At 39.4% G+C, this 25,713-nt stretch overlaps 1 protein-coding gene across 1 annotated transcript in view; it reads right to left on the reverse strand.

Moving 5' to 3' along the window:
• The window catches only part of PMFBP1 (polyamine modulated factor 1 binding protein 1), a 172,282-nt gene that overhangs the window by 108,239 nt on the left and 38,330 nt on the right, over positions 1–25,713 (reverse strand). Inside the window, exon 4 of the mRNA XM_031458165.2 lies at positions 5,639–5,712. The gene's annotated coding sequence lies outside the window, so the exon portion shown is untranslated. The remainder of the gene's footprint in view (positions 1–5,638; positions 5,713–25,713) is intronic.

Genomic DNA, 25,713 nt, shown 5'->3' on the forward strand with positions numbered 1-25,713 from the left:
TCTGCACAGATATCTCAGCGATTAAAAGGGGAATGATTATTTTAACACTTAAGTGGACAGAGACAAGGAAAAAAAAATAATAAACAAAAGAGGAAAGCTTCATTCTCAGACGTGAGAGCCCAAAGTCTCTGCTACATATAAGTGGGTTTCAAAAGTGTAAGAAAGAAAACAGAAGCCAAATTTACCAAAATTGACACTAGAGGATAGATCAGTTTGCTAGAAATATGTCCCCTCCCACCTCCCCTTCTGCCTCCCCTTTCTTCCCTCTCCCTGCTCCCCTCTGTTTTTACTGAGCCCTTGCAGTACAGCCATAATTGTGGCAGAAGGCGAAAACGTATGAGTAGGATTCCAGCCACACAGAACAAGAGCAAAGGTTAGTTAAAACAAAGGACCAAACTCAAAGATTTGTCTTTTCTGAAAACTGACTGTAGCATTGGATGCAAAGTGGACCACTTGTTCTGCAAAGATGATCAATCTCCTAACAGCTCTAGGACCAACAGCAGGGGCTTGAGCTGTAAATGCTGGGAGGAATATTCTGACATTAGTTTTACATCTTCCAATGAAACAAATCCCCTTTTGCTCTCCAGGCTTGCCAGTTTCCTTCTTGATTTGCAGAGCAATGGAAGGAGTTAAAAAACAAAAACAGAAATGACGAGTGGCTGAGTTTCTGTGACTCCAAGGGAGGGGAGGTTGAAGATCAAGGGGCCCCCCTGGGTGATGCTCTGGTTAGTTTTTGCTACATAAAGAGGCACCAAGGACACAGGCTTAGGGGCTGGTAGACCTGGGTTCCAATTTGGGGTTTGCATCTTACTTTTACTCCCCATGTAACCTTGATGAGGTCAGTCAAAACCTCTGAGTTACAGTTTTTCCCTCGGACGAAAGGGATTGGTAAATTCAGATAATTTTAGAACTGGGAAGGACCTCATGGATTGTTTAGTCATTTCCCCATATTTTATAGGCAGAAAACTAAATAACAATAACAGCAGTAATAGTAATAGTTAATATTTTCAAGTATTTAGGATATGCCAGGCCCTATTCTAAACACTTTACAAGTATTATTCTATTTCACAGTAAATTCATTTGGTAGGTGGTAGTTATTCCCATTTTACAGATAGGGAAACTGAGGTCAGTGAGGTTCATTATCCAAGGTGATACAGCTGGTAAACGGTGGAGCTGAGTTTGAAACCCAGACAGCCTAGTCCCAGAGGTATACCTTAATAAGCCATGAATTCTCCATTTACTTTTTTTTGTATAGGGAGTACACTCATTTCAGAAAAGGGGTACACTACCTGAATTAGTGCTGCATGAGGTCCTGAAAGTGTAGACCTTACAAAGAGGTGTTTCTGATATTGTGGCAATGGCTGACAATGTCCAATCTGTCCCCCCAGGCTCCCTGGGATCACAAGGTCCCTGCAGCCAGACTTTGTGCAGTCTTCCCAAGATGCCCTGCTCTATACGGTGCCCTTCTCAAAGTCAGACTGTCACTGGTCTGTAACTGCCTGATGATCCTTACTCTCTCTCTCTCTATTTCCTTGACATTCACTTGAGCTGCTGTTACACTTGTGTTTGAACCCCCAACATGATACTTTTAATTTCTTTGCTCCAGCACGAGCACTTGCACACCTTTTATTAGCCATATGGATCAAAACTGCTTCTCAGAGCAAAAATAATTGCAGAAAGAGGGATCATGGCAGAAGAAACATCAGCATTGCAAAAGACACTCAACTCTGGCAGTATGGGAGCCCGCTCACTGGGTGAGACTTTGCAGAATGGTACACTGATGCTCATTGGTTGAGAGAGGAGGCTATAGTTTGTCATTAGCTTTCATTGGCTAATAGTACCCAGTGCCTAGGAAAAATATATAACACTATATGTAATGAACTGTTTATAAAAGGATGATAGCATTAATATCAAATTATTGCTGCATGGAGAATTATTAAATAGACAATATGTATCCTAAGCTCAAAGAAGCTTGCTGACTTGTCCAGACACCGGGACAAAGCTGTCTAGGAAAACTCTTCTGTTTTCCTTTACTCGTACTTAACAACACTTTTTGAATCCTTCTGACACCAGACGTGTGGGTTTTCCACACCAAAAATTCTCTAACACCAGCTAGGTGTCCTACAATTCAGTTCAATTCTGTTACTAAGGTAATTAGCACAGGTACCACAGGTTAAGGACTCACTCCTCAGAGACTGCTCCCCATTTCCGATGCCAATTGCAAGTTGAGGGTCCCCAGGTTACTCACAACTTCTGCCTGACTTGGCTACAAATTGGAGGTTTCCATGACCCCTTCCTCGGGTCCAATTATTTGCTAGAACAGCTCACAGAACTCAGGGAAATACTTTCTTACATTTACTGGTTTATCATATAATAAAGGATGTGATAAAGGAACAGATGAATACCCAGATGAAGAGGTACATAGGGTGAGGTCTGGAAACGTCCCAAGAACAAGAACTTCTGTTTCCACGGAGTTGGAATGCGCCATCCTCCCAGCACATAGATGTGTCCATTGACATGGAAGCTCTTTGAACAGCACACTTCTGGGAGTTTTACAGAAGCTTCATCATATAACACATGATCAATTATTAAACTCAATTTCTGGCCCCTCTCCCCCTCCTGGAGAATAGGGGCTGGAGCTGAAAGTTCCAACTTCTAATTATGGCTTGATCTTTCTGGTGACCAACCCCCATCCTGAAGCTACTCAAGAGCCCATCAAGAGTCACCTCATCAGAAAAAAAGATACTCCTGTCACCCAGCAAGTTCCAAGGGATTTAGAAGCTCTGTGCCAGGAACTCAGGGCAGATTATCTATCTATCTACCTATCTATCTATCTATCTATCTATCTATCTATCTATCTATCTATCTATCTATCTATTCCATTATTCACAAAGGCACATATTATCCTTTTTGATCTGGCCTCACCTGCCACCTATTCCACATCTTGAAGTCCTCACAAGTGCTGTCCCTTTTGCTTGAGGCAATCACTCCACCAATCCCCTCTCATCACTCCCTCTTTTCCAGTTGCAAACATCTGTTCATCTTTCAAGATCTGGCCCCCAAATTACTTCCTCTGTAAGGCTTCCTTACTTCTTAGCACTTTCTGTACTACACATGGTTAGAACACTCAGTGCACAGGATTATAATGAATTGGTTCTTCTTCTTTTTCCCCTTTTTAAGCAGGGAGCTCCTTGAGGACAGAGACTATGTTTCAATTATCTTTGTATCTTCAGTGCCCAGCACAGGGCCTGGATCATCTTGTCTACTCATTGAGTATAGAAGGAAGGAAGAAAGACAGGCAGGGAAGTTATGTTCTCCTGAAACTATCAAGCATTACAGAAATACAAAGATTTACTAACCAGAGAAAGATGTCCACTGTCTGGTGCAAGAATAAGCTTACTGTTTTCACGGCACAATGCTTAGGCAAAAAATGGAAGCTAATGACGATGCTAGCAGGAAGCAGACTTCTTACTCCTCATTTACCTGCCTGATGAAGAGGTAGGTACACAATTTCCCCAAGACAGAAACAGTGCCCTTACTGATGTTATTCACTACCAGTAATTCGGTTAACTGAATAAGCACAAAACCTAAATAATACAAAGAATTAAGGAACTGTTTAGTCCACGGTACTAAAATATTTTATCAGGTGGCATGTCATTAAGTGCACTTAAACACAATCACGTAGCATTTTGTTTGGTCATCCTCCTCTGGGGGTGTTAGAAAAACCAGGAGAGAAAAGAAGCCTCCTCAGGGATTTTTCCCTTACAGTACAATTTTTACAAAAAGCTGAGTGTACAACTTGCAAAATAATAAGCTCTGGTGATAACATAAGCTTCTGCTGCAATTATCACAAAGAGCAAGTCTGCTGCTCGAGCTTCTAACTTATCCTTGTGACTATAGAACAATCCAAAATGTCACATTCAAGTTGAAGTGACTGCAGCCAATTAGGTAATTTCCACCAAATTGGGTCCATTAATACTTGGGCATTATCTTGAGGGAGAAATAGGACTCTGTGACAAGGTGCAATGTGGCTTGTGAAATATTAGTTTTGGACAGTCACAAATCAAGATCCAAGGGTATGTTAAATTATTCAGCATTCTTGACCTCATTATTAAGTGACTTCATATGGGTTTTTGCTCATATTCATATAATATTAGGCTCCAAGGAACTTGATTTTGTTTCCTTCCCCCAGCCATTTACCTGCCTATTCCATCTATTTTTTTTTTTTTTTTGGCTTCTCCACTCTTTATGTAACAATGGCTTAGTGTATATCTCTTTTTAAAATCCTGTTTAATTTTATAATTTAAGGGGTAATGGCTATGGTTTTGTTTGAGGAACACACAACAAGAACACTCTTTAGTACAATGACACAGACAAGAAATATGAACATTGGTAAGAAATTTGATTTCCATGTCTTTCTTTGCTAGCACATACCTCAGGTAATACAAAAATCTTCCAACTTAATATCTGCTTTGATCCACCAAACAGAAAGCTGTGATTTGTAACATATGGCTTTATAAATGAGTCAGAACTTGAATGCCAAGTCTGCTTCTGTACGTGTTCTGAAATGCTGGCAACAATATTATTTTCCAAAATAATGGGAGAAAGCCGCAAAAACACTCAAAGAAGATTATGTACCAAAGATGTTTGTTGATTCCATTTTGTTCCAAAAACATTTGAAACAATGGTTATTTGATGCTGACAGAATTTCTACAACCCGTAAATGTGTTGAATATTTAAAACTTTAAATTGGTGATCCTGTAGGTTGCAAAGAACATTAACCAATCACACACTTTTCCTAAGAACATTACTAGTAGATAATTTACAAGCTGAAATACAACATGGGGGCAAAGCAACGAAATGACCCTGGAATGAGAACGTCACCAGATAATGTGATTGAATTTGTATCCATCTATTTGCCCCCCAACCCTGGCCCCCAAGAGTTCTTGCACTGGTGTTCTTTGTGGGATTAATCAAATAAATTAGGTAATGTCAAGCTGTTCATGGTTCAGTTTCTTCTTTTAGATATGTGTGCTTTGTAGTGTTGCTTACAATTCAAATCATAAGAAATACTTTGAAGGCAGAGACATAGAACTCCATTTCATCATACCCCAACCAGATGGGACCAATGCAGGTGTAATCACTTAAAAGTGTTCTTCTCTATAAATCAAATTCTGATTCATTCCAGAGTGGAGCTGTCAGCCCTTAGGCACCCACTAAAGTTGAGAATTCTTAGCAAACTAAACACAGGCATTAAAATAATGTTTGAATTAGTTTTAATCACAGTGGCGTAGATTTTCATGCTTCCCAGGACTCTACTGTATCTCTTCCATGTGTGAGATGCTTGGGAGGGCTGCACATTGGCAAGACTCACTGGAGTGCAGAGCAGGAAGGAGAATTTAGGTCAATTACCGTTTGAAGTGTGATCCCTTTAAACAGCTACTCAAGGTAGTACCTTGCTAACTGTGCTGTATATAGTAAAAGTGACCTGTGCTGTTTCTTTAAATACTGCTTTTCGGTCATAAGCAATCAAAGTGTTAAATTTGTGTAAGAAAAAAAAAAAAAAGAAGAAGATCAAGAGACATTTCGTCCATGTTCTTTCTGGAATCTATTAGGAAGGATTAGGTATGCAGTTTACCTTTGTGAAAGCCTGGGCTTGAAAGTCTGTGCCTCCATTTCGGTCTCTCCTAGTTCAGTCTTTGTTTTCTTTATCTGTAAATTGAGGAGACAAGAAGTTTAGATGTCACCCCAGGACTTTCAGTAACTATATTAAGAAATTAAAAAATTATGAAGCATGTGAATGTGTGGGGAGGCAGGAGATGGAGACAGAGAGTATTTGCTATGGATTCATTCTTCAAAGTTTAAAAAAATATATATTGTGTGTGGGTGTGTATTTTCATTAGTTCCAGAGGAAAAAGACCCCATTGAATAAATGGTTTTATGATTTTTAAAATATATTATTGTTTTAGCTTGGAAGAACATCTTAAAGTGTCTTTTGGTTAGAAAACATTGTTGCTTTTAGTTTCATGGCAGGGCTTCAGAAAGAGCAAATAGATTTAAAGCAACACGAAGAATATAGGGAATACCTTCTATAGATATTCAAAGAAAATGATGTAAAATTTTTAAACATGATTATAAAATTAATTGCTCTTGTGATTATAGAAGTAATACACCTTCATGGTAAAAAAAATTTGAAAAATATACAGACATATAAAGAAAACAAAGATCACCCTGAATCTTACAATTCAGAAATAACTTACTAAATTTCCTTCTAGTATGTAACCACACACACACACACACACACTGAAAAAAGTCTGGAAGGAGATAGATAGCTTGTGCATTAAAAAAAAATTTATTTATTTAACTGTTTCCAAGGTTTTGTATCCACCTATTTCCCCTTATTACATACCAAGTCAGCCCCCCAAAAGTATTTTTAATAAAATAAAAAAAGTGAGTTCATTTCAAGCCTATAAAGAACTACACAAATGAAATGATAAGAAGTTGTTTTCTGTCATTGCCTTTCTTCCAACAGGCTTAGGGGTTATTAGAAAGTTTAAGATGGCTTTCAAAGATGAATTAGTTCCACGCTGAATTTCGACAAATATCCAACAGTGAGAGCAGGGCACAAAATCCATTAAGCCTTGTGACTGTTCATTATGAAATTCTGAAATTTAACCAACTAGAAATGTAATATGTAATCCAAGCTCAGATTTATCTTTCATCCTTCAAGACAGCAAATGTCAAACAGAGAACAGACCTCTCCTTTGGGCCTGGGAGGCTACAAGCAGGCAGAGGAGGAAAGTGTTCCTTTCCTTCCCCCTGGGTCTTCAGTCTCCATGCTTGCCCAGCACCAAGGTTCACTCACCAAGTTTGTGGGGTGGCCAGTAGAGAGAGTTATCAATCCCCTTGTGGGGGAATTAGAAGGATGGCAATCTAGGCTGTTACACACACACACACACATGCATGCACGCACGCATACTGAAACTCAGGCCATCTTCCACAGCCCACATACAACAGAAATGGCCAAGGATAGGGGGGAAATTATGTTCTGCCCCTTCCCATCCTCAGTCACATAAACACAAGACAGGTAGTTGACAGGAGGGTTTGCTCCTCATTATTTGGTGAGATGGAGAAACTGGAGAGCAGCAAGAGAGATTTAGACTAATATTTCAAAATATTTCCAGATGCTCATTACTGGGGTCATTTGAGGAAAGAGCACAGGCTTTGAGGTCATCAGGTCTCTCACTTATTGTAACAAATACTTAATGAGCCCATACTAGATGCTAAGCACAGTCCCCGTTGCTGAGGAGGCATCAAAGAACAAAACCGACAACAATCTTTGTCTTTTTTTTGATTTACATATTTTCATTAAGTTTGTTTCTAGGTGTTTTATAATTTATGTTTTTTCGGTGGGGGGGAGGTGATTTTGGTGTTATTGTAAGTCAGATCTTTTTTGTCATTACATTTTCTTTTTTAAATTTTTATTTTTTATTGAAGGATAGTTGATTTGCTATGTTGTGTTAGTTTCAGGTATACAGCAAAGTGATTCAGTTATATATAAATACACATATATGTATATACATATTCTTTTAAGATTCTTTTCTATTATAGGTTATTACGAGATATTGAATATAGTTCCCTGTGCTATACAGTAGGTCCCTGATGTTTATCTGTTTCATATATAGTAGTGTGTATATGTTAATAACAAACTTCTAATTTATCCCTCCCCCAGCCTCTTTCCCCTTTGGTAATCATAACAATCTAAGTCTTGGTGGAGTATACATTCTAGCAAGGGAGCAGACAATAAAGATAACATCAGAGGGTGGAAAACACTACAGGAGGAAAAAAGCAGAGTAAGAAAGACGGGGACTGGGGAGTGGGTTGTGGTTTTAAACAGGATGATCGGAGAAACTTTACTGATTAGGTAACGTGTGAGTCAAGACATGAGAACATGAGGGGATGAGCCATTTATATATGGGGGTGGTAGTTTTGGGTTGAAGGGACAGCCAGTGCAAAGGCCCTGTGGTGGGAGCAGGCTTGCAGGGCTGGAGGAGACTGAAGGAGAGGAGATAATGAGATCAGAGCTATAAAGTGTGGGTAGGAGGTGTACATGCAGGACCTGGAACATTACAAGGATTTTCGCTTTCTACTTGGGTTTGAATCCTTGTACCACTATTCATGAAAGGCTACAGGTTAAGAGACTCTGAACTTCCATTTTCTTGTCTATAAGACGGGAATCTCATTGACTATACAGGCATTTTGAAGATTAAAATGAAGTACCAAGCACAACATCTGGCATGTGGTATGTTTGCAACAAATGTTAATTCCTTTATTCCTCTAGGTAACATTTTGTGTATTTTATATGTATTTTATAAATGTACACATAAACATAAAAGGGTGGTGTGACTGACCAATAGTTACCCAGAGGTAGGATTCCAAGTAGATTATAACTTTGTAAATAAATAAGAATTTTTTTCTCATGATAGTAACAGTCACATATCACCAATACAAAGTAATAGTTTTGGAACATGGGTTGGGGGTTCAAGTTGACCAAGGAACTAAATCTTGGATGTATTAACCATTAGTGAGAATTGATATATCAGCAGAAAGGTACAGGCAAATCTCATTATTTTCCATTTCCGTTGAACATCTATTTCAAGGTTGAAAAGAATGCTATCTGTCCTTCTGGGGGACATCTGAACATTCAAACAATACCAGATAAAATAGTCGGCTTGCAAACTTTTGAAAACATCATTGCCTGCAGGGTTGAAAGGGCCTCTCTTAGATATCAATCTGCTTTGTGCTAACTTTTTTGATACGATGGTGGCAGTTTTTCTCTTATGTGGTGATATCATTAGAGTTTCACTTGAGTTCACAGAAATCATTTTCGAACCCAGTTGCTATAGAAGTTGAACATCAGTGGGGGAGGCAATTAGTTAGCTAGTTATTATGACTTTACTTACTTAGTACATTTTTAGCAGAAGGAAAAATGACAAAAACCTAAAATAATTCTATAGAAATATACAAGTGACTTCTTTTACCCGTAGATCATTAGCACAGTGGACAGGATTTCAAAGATGCCACCAACACCTATAACATCCTCTCCTGTTGTATTATTATGCAGTTTTCATCAGTAATAGGGCCAATAGGAACCATTTTGGTAAAAGTTACACAGTACCTAGTGTTGGAGGATCTGAAACTAATGGAAGAACTAAAGATGCATTTCTCTTTGTAGGTCAATGACAACCATATATAAGTTATTACCAAGACAATTAGTTATACCACTTTCAGAATTCTGCTGGTCAAAGGCACTTTTAGGAGCTTTAAAAAATAATTGCCAAAGAACTTCTCCAGGGGAACACTAGTTTCTGTTAATCATCCTAGCGAGTTAGCTCTTAAGCACTGACGTATTACTTGGTCTCTACCCCTGTTCTAAATTCCGGAGTTTACAAAAAAATCTGGATTATCCCCGCTTACCAGATAAGGAATTTTCCTGAAAAATTTGCCTTATGATTTTTGTACCATATATGAGCAGCCCAATAAATGTCTGTTGAATGAATGAGTAGAAAAAATTATTTCCATTTCCTTCTACTTGTCCTACTACAAATCAAAGATTGAACACACATGCACACACATTGTATATTTTACCCATTCCCTATTGTAAGTATATACCAATATATACATAGATAGGTGAAGTGTGACTTTTTTTTAAAATGTACACCAGAATTTATAGCTTCAAATGAGTGTTGCCCTTTCTGAAGTCATCTAGACAGATAATCCATTTATTCCACAGATACAAGTAAATTTTTTAGGAACTCTTCCCTGGGCAGTTCTTTCATGAGTTCTGTCCATTATTCTGGATTTTAACACTGTCAGCCAATGTTTACCATTTGACAGATTAGACTGGACTTCTAAAAATAGCTAACTGTTAGTTGGAACCAAACTTCTGAAATAAGTCAACAATCTGGGTAATGCTATTCTTCATCTAAAAATATTAGTTATGATCATAGAGTATTGAGTTAATACTTATTTTTAGTATGGCTTATTAATTGCTTTTCTATTTTTATAAAATAGATTTACTGGGAAATTATTCACATACCATAAAATTTATTCATTTAAAGTGTAAAATTCAATGATTTTTAGTATATGCACAGAAAAGTGCAACCATCATCACAGGTAATTTAAAAATATTTTCATTACCACAAAGAGAAACCTGTATACTTTGTCCATCACTCCTTTACTTCTTCTCCTCTCACCACATTTTCCCCTTACCCCAGTCTCCCCAGCCCTAAGCAACCACAAATCTACTTACTGTTTCTACAGATTTGCAAGACACTTCATATAAATGGCATCATATAATATGTGGTCTTCGTGACTGGCTTCTTAACATTATATTTTCAAGGTTTGTCTGTGTTGTAGCATGTATGATTCCTTTTTATGGATGAATAATATTTCACTGTGTGGATGTACCACACTTTGCTATTCATTCATCAACATACAGGTTGTTTCCATGATTGTGAATAGTATTGATATAAACATTTATATACAATTTTTTGTTTGAACAACTGTTTTCAATTATTTTGTGCATATACATAGGAGTAGAATTGCTGGGGCATATGGCAATTCTGTGTTTAACTTTTTGAGGAACCATCATACTGTTTTCCATAGCATCTACACCATTTTACATTCCCACCAGTGATGGATGATGGTTCCAATTTCTCCATATCTTTGTCAGTACTTACTATTTTCCACTTTTTGAAAAATCATGATCATCCTAGAGGGTATAAAGTGGTATCTCATTGTGGCTTTGATGTGCATTTCCGTAAAAACTGACAATGTTGAGCATCTTTCTTCGTGCTTGCTGAACATATGGGAAAATGTCTATTCAAGCTCTTTGCCTACTTTAAAATATATAATGGGCACTTCTAAAAGAGGAGGCTTAAATGTTTGAGGGCACAATTGGAACAAATGCATATCCTCCTGGGGTAACCAAGCTGAAGTGTAATCCTTTGACCATAAGAGTAAAGAGTAAAGACTCAATCAATCACATTACTTTACAATGATTCTTTGTCATACACTTAGCAACTTATATCCATGGGTTTTTACAACAAATATCTACACATGTACCTCACATTCACTGACCATATGCTGCTTTGTATACAGTAGGGACTTAACTAAACAACTTAACTATGATGACTACAGAATTTCCTTGAAGGAAGAGGTTAGAGGCAGCGATCTAGTTGGATGCAGGAATGCCCTGAAGCTGTGTTTGCATAGCACTCGTGTATGAATGACAAAATATGATTCATCTACAACAAAGAAAAGGGGAAGGCTGATGGAGAACATGGCGATCTAAAGCTTCTGTTTTCCAACAGTAGTTTGGCAATTCCACTGTGTCTATAACCAACTGAGAATCTGAGGAATTATACTCTGAGAAGAAAACATGCTTTCTTAGATTTACTGTTGGCCAGTCACACAAATACAGGTACATGCTCCCTTTGCTTCAAGCTTGGATATATTCAAGCAAGTTGATGGATAGATATGTGAAAGGATGCGTGGGTTAGTGGTAGGAGAGGTAAGCAAGCAAGTGAATGGATGAGAGACAGTAGCATCTTGATGGGAGAAAATGGGCTAAGCAGGTTAAAGTATGGGTGGGCAGTAGGGAGGACTTCTGCTTAGTGCAGCAACCCAGGCTGCTAGTCAATAGTAATCCAATATAAATCTTAATAGTCCAAGAGATTAGTTAGCTGAACCACAAAACCAGGTCCTGATAAAGTTCTTTTAAAGCATTCCATTTCATCCACTCCGGCACCTCTGAAAGTTAAAAATTGCCTCACCGGGTCCAAGTGGCTCTGACTAATTTTTCCCATCCAGTTCTCTCCAGATCTTTGGTGTGGATCAACAGCTCATGAGAAAAAAATGAGTGTGGGGGTTGCATGCATTACTGGCAATCTATACCCAAAGGCTTTAAACTGGGGACACAAAATGGTGGCAGCTTTTTTCAGGGCTGCTCTGTGAAGAAAGGACAATCTATGAGACCAGGATAAAAATACAAAGTGAAAGAAGAGGGAGTTTGTGACAGGCTTAGGGATTTTCTCACCCTCTTTGGGGTCTTCTGTTAGAAAACAAAATCAAAATTAGGCAATACAATTCCTTCCATTCCTTTCCCTTGCTCAGAATTAAAAATCATCTACTGAAGACTTTCTCACTTCAAAACCCAGTCAGGCGCTTTCTAGTATCAAGGAGGGTGCCCGGAGAATAAATTGCTCCTATCAGAAATAAAGCATTTTAGTTCTGCCACAAGCAGTGAGATCTGTGTTTGTAAGTCTCTCCAAAGGCAACTCCATTTTTGCTGCTCTCCTCTCATTTTCTTTTGATGCATAAAACCCGTAGACTGGAGCGCTGTGATTGCATTCGGCTCTGGAGCAGAGTAATTGTAAATATTCATTGGAATTCAAGCTAGCTTTCCCAGGTCTCTCCTAGGGCTGTGCAGCTATGCAAACAGCAGCTGGTGCTGCATTAGCTCACAGCCCAGAGGCCACCCATTTCCCCACAGCCCCTAGGACCCTTTCTGTAGAGAGAGCGCATGCAGAGAAACTGGCCCTCAAACAACATTTCAATCTACCTTTTCACTTGTTTTTCCTTTTCTCCCCATGAATGCTGATCCTTAGTAATTCTGTCAGTCCCAAATATGCATTAAAAAGAGAACTACGTCCTTGACTAAAAGCTCGGAGTTGGAATGTTCTCACTGAGCATATGCTCAATCTATTTAGATTAATCAGATTCCAACCTTTCAATGAATATATACACATACGTATATATATATGTGTGTGTGTGTGTGTGTGTGTATATATACACTCAGACACACACACACACACATATATACAAACACACAGATTGAAGACACACACATACACACGCCGGAATATATATATATATGGGGCAACTCTAGCTGAAAAACTAGAATAGATACCTACTCTAATTAAGACATGAGTACTCATGAGTTATTTCATCTTCTTCCAAGTTAAATTTGCAGAAATCAAAAATAAATTAATACGGTATTGGTAATAGCATATTAGTTATAACAGCCTTACAATAAAGAACTATTTACATTTTATAACATAAAAATTTGGCAAGAAGGAACCTGTGTTTGACTCTGCTGGTTCAATTCTCAGTGTACTACCTATAAAGCTGAGGCTGAAGGTTCAAGCCAGGCTCCTTGGGCCACTACCTGATATAGCTTCTAAATGCTAGATGATAAGATTCCAATAGCATTCAGGGCACCTGCAATATTAACTTCAAAATAATCCAAGGAAGAAATTGATGCATAGAAAAATGACCTATAGAAAGCAATCTATAGAATTTACAAAAAAAGAGGAAAACGTTATCAATGTTGAAACACTTCATTACAAAAGTAAGTCCAGGTAGAAATTCTTTGGGCCTGGCCAAACATTTAGATTTAATGATAAAAGTAAAAAAATTACTTTAAGTGCTAAAAAATATAGAATGGCCAAAATTTCATATCTAAAAGGAAATTTATTTTAATTTGATTTAACTAGGTGAGTTCATGAACAAAAGGCCCTCTGCTAGGCACTTTGAGGGATACAAAGATGAATGATACATGCATCCTATGTCTTAAAAGGTTTAGAATTTAGCAGCAGAGAGATGTACAGAAATAGCTGTGCTATAAAAGGGGCAAAATACTGTGTTACTTTGAGGCAGGAGGTGAGGGGGAATTGTGAGCAACTTCATGACAGAGGTGAAAATCAACCAGACTCTGAAGCAGTAGATGGAGTTTGACAGACGAAGTTGGATGGAGGGAGAAATCCATCTCTGTGGAGAAGCATCATGGGTTGAATTGTGTCTCCTCACAAGGTATGTTGAAGTTCTATTTACCCAAAGCTGTGAGCATGACCTGACTTGGAAACACATGTAATCAAGTTAAGACGAGGTTGAATGGGATTAAAGCTGGCCCTAATTCGATAACTGGTGTCCTCATAAGAAGAGGGAAATTTGGACCCTTTCCTGGGTATGGGAGAAGGCCATATGAAGGTGGAGGCACAGGTTGGATTGAAGTATTTACAAGCTAAAGGAATATGAAGGACTGCCAGCAACCCCTAGAAGTTAGAAGAGGCAAGGAATGATTCTTCCCCTAGAGCCTTTGTTAGGCAGTTAGAAACGAGCACTAGGCAGGGGGAGAGGAAAGGGAAAGGAGTAACCCAGAAAATAACAGTACATCTGCACTCAGGATAAGGGACTTCAGAAACTTTTACTTTCTCTAAATGAGGGCCAGCAAAAGAATCCAGCTAAAATCAAAATGCTGCAGCTGCGCATAAGAGAAGGACTTGGCGTAACTTGACCCAATGCTTATTATAATGTAATTAACATTACAGTTTGAGCCCCTTCCCATAGGTTTCTGTTTCATGGGTAAGAACCTGCCCAAAAGGGGATGGGCGTGACAGAGCACAAGGAACCTGAGCTGTCAATCAACCTGAGCACAAGGAACCTGAGCTGTCAATCAGCCTGATCACTCAAAGAACCTGAGCCGTAATCAATCAATCACAAAAACACCCATAAGCGCCAGTCTGTAAGACAGAAAAACAAAGGAGCAGCGCCATTTTTCCTCTCTTGGATTGGCCCGCTCCCAATTCTCGGGAGTGTATTATCTTTTACTACTTTTCTACTTTATTAATAAAAATCTTGCTTATATCACGATTTCTGTCTCTTGTTAAAAATTCTTTTTTTTCGGGTGATTAAGAACCAAGGTAGTTCTTATTTCCCTTTTCCCGGTAACACCTTCACAGAAAACATGGCGCTGCTGACATCTTGATTTCAGACTTTAAGCCTCCAGAACTGTTAAGGTATAAATTTCTGTTGTTTTAAACCACTCATTTTGTGGTGCTTTGTATTAGTTTATTAGGGTTGCTATAACAAGAAGAAAGATGTGGCTCAGAGGTGGGAAGCGTGGGACTTATTCTGAAAGGTGAAGTTTGGATTGGCTGGAGAACAGTGTGTGTAAAGATCAACAGTAGGAATTATATCTGGGAAAATAAGAGGGCCCAGATTGTGGAGTCTGGGTCTCTACCTGTAGCCCATAAAATGTTATTAGGAAAGGGAGTGATGGAAGATTTGAAATAAGTTGGCAAAATAGACTGGAAGAAATGGGAGCTGGCAGCAGGCTGTTGTGATACTTGAGATAAAAATGTAGCATCCTGGCTAGTGGCAGTGGTTATGGAAAGGAAGCTATGGATTTGAGAGAGGTAGAGGTAGAACTGACAGAATCTGGAGACTAATTAGGTGAAGGATGCATAAAAGTAATTTGAACTTTGAAGTCTGGGGGATGGGAAGGGAGGATGAAGCTGCTATTATCAGAGACAGGAAACCCAGGAGGTAGAACTGATTTGGGAGAATGTGTTGAGAAGAAAGGTCTAGCTTTTAGTGAAACGGAGAAGTTCACCAGAATGATGGAAATGTAAATCTGAAGCATGGGAGGTTTGTGGGGCTACAAATATAAATCTGTGGCCATCTGTAATGAGGAAATAGTCAAGGGCCTGGACATGGTTGAGATCACCAAAGGAGATGAGTGAGAATATAAAAGGAAGAGTTGAACTTTGGAGCAGTATCTCCATTTTGGGAGATGGAAGAGGCAAAGACAAATTAAAGAGGCAAGAGAGTAACCAAGATGAACCCAAATCAAGGAAGCCAAGAAACATATTTCATGACAGACAGGGTGATCAGCAACATAAAATGCTACAGGGAAACTGAGGGGGACAAGGACTCAGAAGAAGTTGTTGGATGTAGAGATGAAAATGTCAGTAATAACTTAAGACAATTTAAAATTAGTGGTAGAAGAGGTCATTTAAAAAGGACTTAGAAATGACTAAGGGGTAAAAGAGGCTAATATGTGTAGATTCTTCTTTTCTCAGATTTGGTAACAAATAGAAGGAAAAAGGAGAGGATTTCTGTTGTTCTTGCTGTTTTAAGGTAGAAAAATACATGAGGATATTAATATGCAAAAGGGAAGGAATCAAGGATTTTTGAGAATTATAAAAAAAAAATCAAGACAAAGTAGGATAACTTCTGGAAGGAAGAGGGATGGATTTGGATTAAGGCAGATAGAGAAGAATTAGCTCTGGAAAGGAAATAGGGCACTTTTCCCTCCAAGACAGGCAAAAAGTTAATAGGAGGGGGTTGTATATTATTTGGTTGTGGAAGGAAAAAGTTGAAGGAGTTCACATTAGAGAATATCATCTCAAGACAGAAGGCAGGTCAACTCCTGAGAGAGAGGTGTGGTTGAGTGGGTTGTAAGCTTGAAGGGTTGGGAAAGATGATGTCTTTGGGGAATATGATAGAAAGTGAATAATAGGATTGCTAATAAGCCTAGTTGAGGAGGTAGCAACAGTGCTAATTGACAAAATTAATTTTATTTGACAAGATATAACTTTCTAGAGCAAGGTCTAAGAGTTTGGGACAGGCAGACAGATGGAACAGCAGATCATGAGAAGAAGCCAGTGTTGGCTAAAGGCCAGGTAGTGACAGGAAACCTCAAAATCAAGGGATCCCAGGATATAGGAAAGGCTAGGTTAGAACAGGCATTGGAAAGATTTTTTTGAGTGGGTATCAGTATCTTTGTGCTTTAAAGTAACCTACAAATAGTGAAGGAATAAAGAATTAAGAAAAAAAAGAAAGTAAAGAATATAAATTGTGTCCTTTTCTTCCTTTATTCATTCCTTGCTTCTCACTTATTCATTCAGCAAACCTTTTGTCTTTGCTGAATGCAAATCCATGTCAAGGCATCGGGCAAGAAGGCAGGTGTCAGGTCTGTAAGATTAGGTTCCTTATTCTAGAGTTTGAAATAACAAGAATGATAGACACTTCCTCAGCTCACACTATCCATCAGGAATTGCCCAGAGTGCCTGTTCACATATTAACTCATTTAGTTACTTTCACCCTCAGATGTAGGAACAATCATTATGCCTTGTTTCACTGATGAAGTTACTAAACTACAGAGAAGTAAAGTCACACAGCTAGTTGCCAGTAGAACTGAGATTTGAACTTAGTGAGTCTAGCTCCAGAGTCTGTGCCTTAACCACGATGCTATATGAACTAAAAAAAAAAAAATTTGAAATGGGTTTTAAATAGGATGATTACATATTCCAATTAGTCTGGGACAGACTCACTTTATGCTTGTTGTCCCAGTGAAAGTATTCATTGTGTCCCCTTTCAATACAAGGTTTGGAGGATAAACTATATGGTCATCCTAATTATAAAAGACACTAAACAATTGCTGACCTCTTCAAACAATTGTTGGCTCACGTGATGAATAGAGACAAAGAACTGTAATGCATTTAAGGAAAATAAATCAAATGGCTCTCCCTTGCTATGACACACAGCCTTAAGACCTGTAAAACCCAGCTTCTTTGATCCCCTCGGTAAGATCACAGCCCTGTCCCCATCACAAGTGGCCTCTGTCTCTCTAAGCACTTTAATCTTATTCCTTTCAGTTAAAGGAGAAACACAGAAAGGTGCATTCTCCAAGAACACCAACTGGTGTCCTACATACCCGTTCTTTAAGCAGTAATGGAAATTGAGCACACAAAACCTCACAGCAAGTCTGTCCTCCCATCTCTCTTCTCCTTATCTCCTTTCCTCATCTCCACCCCTAGGCCAGCACTCCACCATTCACTCTAAACCTCAGGCATAATAACCACATGTCATACAGACATGCAGCTTCCACCAGAGCAGGAATCAGGCTGATGCCAGACCATTTGCAGCAATGTCGGCTGCTTTGTGGCTGTTGATAATGGCTTCACCTTCTGAGATCCCTCTCCTTATTGTCTTCAGCCTTCAGTGGGAAGCAAGAAAATTGGTACCAGATAAGGTGAATCTGGTACCCTATGAACAAATGTGCTCTTGTCACTGCTAAATTAGTCCCCTTGGAAGATTGAGATGTACACTCAACTCCCTATGGACGAATAATGTATCACTTAGTTCTCTAATGCTTATTGATGACAGACACTTATACAACTTTGTGATTGGCTCTTACTGCAGTAATATTATTTAAAATGCTGCAATGTGCAAAAATGATGGTAATGCCTAGGTCAGAGCAAGCAGAGAACCAACTCAGCAAACTGAAAAGAAGACATCCATCCAGGATTTTCAATATCCTGCTGAGCAACCTTTGTTCTGTAAGACTTTATTATATTCTCTGAGGTTTTAATATGCTTGTCCACGGAGTTCTCTTCTTATTTCTGACTGCTTTTTCTATTGTCTTCTCTGTCTGTCCTGGCCCCTCTATTTTTCCTTCTTCTGAATTCACTTGGGCAGTTTATGCATTCATAGTGATTTCAACTACAATTTAGATTACAGATGGTTCCAAATATCCATTGTTGCTGCCTGAAGGGCATTTTACTCTTTCTCCCTTCCTTCCTTGATAAGCTCATCCTCTAATATGATTTCAATAATAGCTAACATTTATCATGTGTCAGGCGCAAAATTGAAGCTTGGGACATTACAAGGTAAGTACTGTTATTGTCTCCCAGAGAAGGAGCTAGTAAGTGGTAGAACTGAGATTTGAACCTAGGAAATCTTGCTGCAGCACCTGTAATCTTAGCCATGCCACTATGATTGCCCTTCCCACTCAACCACCTGGTTCTCTACCTTGTGATTAAATTATGCCAACAGCTTCCTAGTACTCTTTCTGGCATCAGCTGAACTGAACACCATTTTTCACACAGAAAGTTTACTGTGTTCTCTACTGATCAAATTTAAAGTCTTCTGTCAGTCCTCCAAAGTTTTCCATTCACTTCTGTGTCACCTGAGCCTACCTAGAATCTATTCCAGCTAAAGATATTTGTGTGCCATATAAAATGTTCTTCCCGCCTCTTCAGGCTATTACTTCTGCCTAAAACACTCTTCCTACTTTGCTTCTGGGAAACTTTATCTCCTCTTTTAGGATCTACGTCTTTCACGAAGTCTTCTCCAATTCATTATAATTGTAAGGGTAAATTACATCTACTCAGGGATTCTTCTATTTCATTACATCTCTACAAAGTCTAGTAGGGTTTATCATACATTGATATGCAATAAAGATGGTTACTGGACTGACATAACCATCCTAAACAACACTGGAAAGAACTCAAGTTGCATAGCTGACAGGTACAACTCAATAATTACTAGAGACCAAAGAGTGTGTCTTCACCTATGAGGAGGCTTCTGTGCTGTTTCTGGGCCTGTTTCCATTCAATTCCATTCCTCATTCTTTCCCTGTTCTGCTCTGTATGGCTGGGAGCTGAAACCCTGCAGGCTGCATTTCTAGACTCTAAAGTCAACTGGCTATTAGCCAGGTTTGGCCAGTGCGAGGAGCTGGAAGGAGAATGGAGAGTGGGAGGCAGAAACCAGGTACATCTACCCATTTCCTCTGCTTTGAGATATGACTCCAGCAGCAGCTGAATCTCCTCTGCAGCTCTGGCTCTACGTGTAAGGCATAGCAGGATTCCAGTTTCCGTGAGGTGACCCTGGCCCCTGGACTCTGGTAGCACCACCTCCTCCCTTTGTCTCTGTGGGAGGATAGTGGCTTCTTGCTGTTATTAACTTCACCTCTTACGCCAGCTTCTCAGCTCCCCCATGTAACTCCCTGCATTAAGTGCCCTCTGTTTTAAATACTTGAAATGCTTCGTTTTCCTGGTTAGACCCTGAAAGAGCAAGCAACCTATTTTGTGTTTTAATTATTACCCTAATAGAATCATAGAAAAACGCTCCGAGTAAAACTAAATCCCTGTAGAGCTATGATTAATTTCTGTCCTTTGGTTGCTTATGAAAGAGGTGAGATCTGGCACAGTTAGTAAGTTAACAAATGAAGAGATGAAGGTGACATGGCTGTAACAATGGCATTAAGCTACTAAGAGAGTATTGGTGGAATGTATTTCAAACTTACAATTCTTTCAGTTGAGGTTCTCTCTTATAAATAAAATTTGAATGTACAGATACATAGCTTTGTAAGTAGTATGGTAAAAAACAGGAGAGATTTCTTTATAATTTCATAGTTAGATGAGACTAGACCAGTCTAAAGATTTTGACCCTATCTCATTATTTTATTGGTATATTTAAAGGAACTAGTATAATGTTTATCAATAAACAGGCATGTCACATTGTTATCATGTTGTTATAGGAAACGGGGCAAATACTTAACCTCAACACAAATTCCAAGGTAAAACCTGTCCCTAAAATGAGCCCTGAATTCCCCCTGTGCCAATCCAGTCAGAACCATGTGGTGAGCAAACAGGGCAGATGTCATCTGTGTTTGAGGCATCCTTGCTCAGCCACTCACCCATAGCATCCACCTGTCCTGTCCTCAGCTCTTTTCTCACTATGTCATCATGAGAAATCCTTGGGAGTATCCTTAGGAAAGGCTTTGCAGTTCCTGTCTAGACATAGCTTCTTTGATATGGAGGAAAGGAAATAATTAACCTAACTATGTGTACATTCATTCATTTAACAAATATTCATTGACCATTCTTTCTGGGCCTATAGACTTAAAGTGAGAAAAAATGTCTATGGAAGGCAGCATTGATTGGTTATCCCAAAGCCATTCCCAATCCCCTTGTCTCTTGTAACCTCCCCACACAGAGGCTGGAGTGATAAATAATACTTGCTTTCTCAACCTCCCAGGCAGAAGGGGTGGATGTGTGACTTGTCTGGCTATAGGGTATAAGCAGATGTCTGCTGAAAGGATGGGAGGGGGGCTTTTCCAGGTGGAAAGAATAGACAGAGGGCATGATTCTTCTTCCGTCTTGCCTCTTCTTCCTTCTTTGAACTTTGACATGATGGTTGATGCCACAGCACCCACCTTGCAACCAATATTAACAGCCAAGAATCTCAGCATCTTTGGTTCTGATGAAGTAGATAAAAAAGGCCTGGTTCTATGTTGATCACTTCGGGTGCTGAATCAATGCCAGCAACCACCTAGACTTCTTATGTGAGGGAAATAAAATCTATTTCTTTAGGCCACTATTGTTTCTATTACCTGCAGCTGGACAGAGTCCTGTCTGGTAGCTGAAATCTATTACAATTGCTGGCTTTTGGTGCAATTTGAAATAAACTCCTTATTCAGACTGTGCTTTCATTTAGATTTCTCACTTCTTTTCTCTGCTCAGGGTTGATAGTCTTGGCAGGGGCCAGTAGAATTTTTTTCTGTAAAAGGTCAAATAGTAAATATTTTAGCCTTTATTGGTCAGAATATCTCTGTCACAACTACTCAACTCTGCCATTGTATCATGAAAGCAGCCACAGGCAATGAACGAATGAGTGTGGCTGGGCTCTGACAAAACTTTACTTACCAAAAAAGGTGGTTGGCCCGTGTGCTATAGTTTTCCAAACCCTGACCTCAGTAAAACCCAACTGAGGAAGTAAAAAAAGTTCCACATTCTTGCAGGTTCCCAGTCTCTATCTAACTCCCACAGTGTCAGTCAATTCTCTTTTTCCTCTTGTATCCTTCACCTGAGAGCTCCTTAAAAAGACTGAGCTCAGTCCCTTTGCTGAAACCAAAGGAGAAGGAATGTAGAGCTCCTTTAAGAGAAATATTTCCCTAGCATATATGGTGTGGAGAGTGAAGAGAATGGTGTGAGATTTCTCCCTTAACATAGATTTTCTTATTGGATCAAGGATGCAGGCTGGGAGGACCCACACTTCTCTCCATCATTAGTGACGGCGACAGAACTGTGTTAGTTATTGCTCTTGTGAATATGATCAATTCTCCGCGATTCAGGTTCTACACAAATGGTGAATTTTCTCTTATTTTCCTTCCTTTCCTTCAGCCCTTTCATGTTCAAGTGATGCCAAGGAAATTCAAGGAGATGCAACTCAATCTGTCAACTCCACACTTTGTTAAGGCATCTCTGATAAGGGGAAGGTGAATAGGAGTTCAAAGTATTAGCTAAAAGTGGGTTGGGAATTATTTGTGGGTTTGAGTTATTATGCTAGTTCCATTTCCTCTTTCCAGAAATACTTCATTAGTTCTCTGTTGGGATTGGAAATGTGAATCAACTGTGGTCGAAGTTTCTTCAAAAATCTTGTATTGTGAAAGCATTTTCATACAGGCAATTGAGAGATACTCCTGACTTGAGGCGTTTCTCTCTCACTACATGCTGGGGCTCCGTTTAAGATTTGGGTATGGAAAACATGACCCAACTTCTCCTGAACTTAATTTTGATGTTCAAGATGGGAAGAAAAAAACAAACAAAACCCAGAATTTTCCTCTGGGTGGGTTCAAAAGCAGACCATCTTCCGTGATTACTGTAACTCTTATAAGGGGGGAAATCAAATAGTTTCATTCCTTATACCCTTGTTTCTGCCATTTGGGGAGTGATTTCTGGTTCTATATATCTCATCTTCTGAAAATACAAAAAGACTGCAAAGCTGCTATGAAGCTCTGATTCACCATCATTAAAGAATAAGAAAGAAAACTAATGTAAGCTCAATTCCAGTGGATTCATGAGGAAAAAACACACTTGAGGGGTCTATGAATTACTAAAAATACTATTTAGTCATAAGTACAAGAAAAGACTTGTAAATTATTTCCTATCCGGATCAGCATTTAAACAGAGGCCAAAGGAATGAGCAGAAGCCGTTATGAATCTTCAGACTTAAACACGAGGCCCAAAGAAATTGATCTTTGTCATCACCAGATTATGTGAAACTCAGACAGAAATTACCTGACCACTTCAGTTTGCTAGAGAGAAAATGATATTCAACACAACTAACATTTATGAGATCCCTGCCATTTTCCAGTTACAAGGATAAGTGTGGGGGAGATGCTGAGGTAAATAGGTTCAAATGAAATTCAAAGTTTATAGGGAAAAGCAAATTATAAACTGGGGATATGTGCAGCTACAGAGATATGTTCAAAGTTATAGACGCAGCATGGGGAAAGGCATGGTTAAATTAATGTCGGGAGGTCAGGGAAGGCTGGTGGGGGTGTGATTTCATGGTAGTGAGTGGGCGTGCCTGGGCCTGGGTAAGCAAGAGTGAAAAGCAGGCCTGGAAATGAAGGCTGTCTTCTTTCCAGATTAAGAAACACTGGGTGGTCATTGTCTTGTCTTTCCTTTGCGACTGTCTTGTGGGACTTTCAACAAAGGAAGGTAACACTAGATCACCTCTGCTGGCTTCCCACTAGAAGACCTGCATTCAAGTCCTAATTCTTCAATTTAACAATTTCTGTGACCTTAGGCTATTTGGTTAACCCTTCAGAGCCTCAGTTTTCACTATTGTAAAATGATGCAGTTGCATCCTATGGAGGACCTCAAACTTTTTTTTTAATCTTATATCCCAGCAATGATTTAACTCTGTCCATACAAGCTGGTTTCCTTTGCATTCTGATCCCTCCTCCTTCCAACCCCAAAACTGATAGGAGCAAGCAAGAAAACTTCTTTTCCAAGCACAACACTTGAATACTAATTGACATTCTATTACTGTGTTTATAACTGATGCTTTTAAATTTTTTTCTAGGATGTAATAAATTTTGGAGAGTAAATTTTATCATGAATCTGTAAGTGTTCTAAAAAATCTTTCAGCTCACTTAAACTACTTTGTTTCTCTGCTGATTGAGAATCCTTCTAGTACCTCGCTCCATGCTCCTCTGGAACACTCAGTGCCGTGGGCCTTACCTTCAGTCATCTCCCCCTCTTCTAGCTCACATAGCTCAGGTAGGTGAAGGGAGAAGAGGAATAACACACAATGGAACTAATAAGAGCAATTGTACAGCTGAGTGTAAATATCAAGGGCTGAAGACACATGTAGTAATCGAACAGCCTTCCCTTCAGAGGAGCTGGAGGAGGAAGCAGTCAAGAGCCTTCAGGACAAAAAGAAGCCTACCAGCCTAGGTCATAAACCTTTTGTTTGTATGGGTTTGTTAGGGAAAGGAATTCCAGCACTGCATCTGGTCACTGATGGTTGCACAGCAGCTACTGACTGAGGAACAGATAACAGAAGTTCTGGGCTTGACCTTAAGCTTTGCCTCCCTTAACTTCTCTGCACCCTAGTTTCTTCAAATGTAAAAACAGAAATGACTCCTGCCTCACAAGAATACTGTGAGGATTTTGTATGCATGTTGTTTAAATCTGAACCATGGAAAAATAGCCAAGAAGCAGTAGGGAACAGAGAACCTCTAGTCACCTGACCATAGCTCTGGCAGTTAAGACCAAGGTTTCAGTTGTGAGAGAGCCTAGGGATTCATATATATATACACATATATATGTACACAAAATATCTATATATCTATTATATAATAATGTATGTTCTTATAAAATATATATTATTCTTATATGATTGATGCATATTTATATATACACATACATACTATAATTATATATAGTATAATATAAATATTTGGGGGTCTTCACTGAAGGAGGGATCAAAGGCTTGGAAAAAAGGATAAGTAAGGATATGCTATCTAATTGAATCAAATTATTCAAAGTCCTTTTAGAACAGCTAAATCAGGAGGCAAGGAGAAGTAATATTTATTTCTCCTTTTAAGGGAGATTAAAAACCCTTAGTTTCCTGAGATTTGGAGGCCCCTTCCACCTGCTTCTCCACAGTCCTGGCTCTCATTCCCCAAAGCATAAGAACAGAGCTCTCTGCCTCTACATTGATGATTTATCCCGGTCACAGAGGGGACACTCGGCTAACTGAGGTTAACAGCTTTCTCGGTTTCATTTCAAAAAGACATTAGCATGGAGGCTCTATGAAATGCTGATATGCCAAATACTGATTCATTCACCTGCAGAGTTCGCTATAAGGCAGGGACCTATTTGACAGGCAGGGCTGAGCTCCCAGCCTTTTCCTAAAGGGCAATCCCATAATTCATCTCCCAGTGCTAAATTATACCTGACACTTCACTGAAGACTTCAGGTGCACTCACCCAACTGTAATAAGCCTAATGCAGAAGAAGAGGGTTGGAAATGATGAAGGTATTCTTTTTGAAAATAATATAACTAATTCAATTGTGGGCGGAAATATCTGTGATGCAATACATTCCGAGGCAGCGTTGGGTAAAGAGCAGGAATTGAGCAGATGTGCATATTTCGCTTTGTTTAGTGGGAATGTGAACTGACTGCAGATGCAGCAGGAGAGGGTGACCCTGCTCAGTGCTTACCCTGCCATGGCTTTATGCGTGGGGGTCTCCATGTTGTGTCTCTCTACCTGAGCTACATGTCCCTTGGTGTGTCCTTCACCAAAGGAGTGCCAAACTTTTCTATAATGTGGGCTTTCCTTTCAAATTTACAGGGAAGAAGACTGTCTAGAAGCAGCAAAGCAGTGGACTCCTGCTACTCCTCTGCAGGGCTTTCTGTGGAGCAGCTGGGCGATGGGCATAGGAGAAGCAGAAGGTCTGTCTCCTACTGTTCAGCAAAGGGTGTCCCAGCAGCCAACTCTATGGCATGATGGCTTACTTGTTGTCAGTCAGGGCAATGCAGGCCCTTGAGGTGACTTGGTGGAAGAAAAGTAGAAGTGACTTGACAAGTGCACTCATTATCTAGCTTCCTCATGTTCCTACTTGTCTTCCACTCTTTCAGTGTGTGCAGGGGGTTGTGGGCCATTTCATTTGATGCTGTGTGAAGGAACTAAGCAGGCATATGAGCCTGGCCAAAGCTCAGGGGAACTTTGGAGGGGTGAGGCTGGATGTTTCTCTAACTCAGGATGTCTATTTCAGTATATACT

Source organism: Camelus dromedarius, chromosome 9, assembly GCF_036321535.1.
Source record: "Camelus dromedarius isolate mCamDro1 chromosome 9, mCamDro1.pat, whole genome shotgun sequence".
In the NCBI taxonomy this organism is placed as follows: Eukaryota; Metazoa; Chordata; class Mammalia; order Artiodactyla; family Camelidae; genus Camelus; species Camelus dromedarius.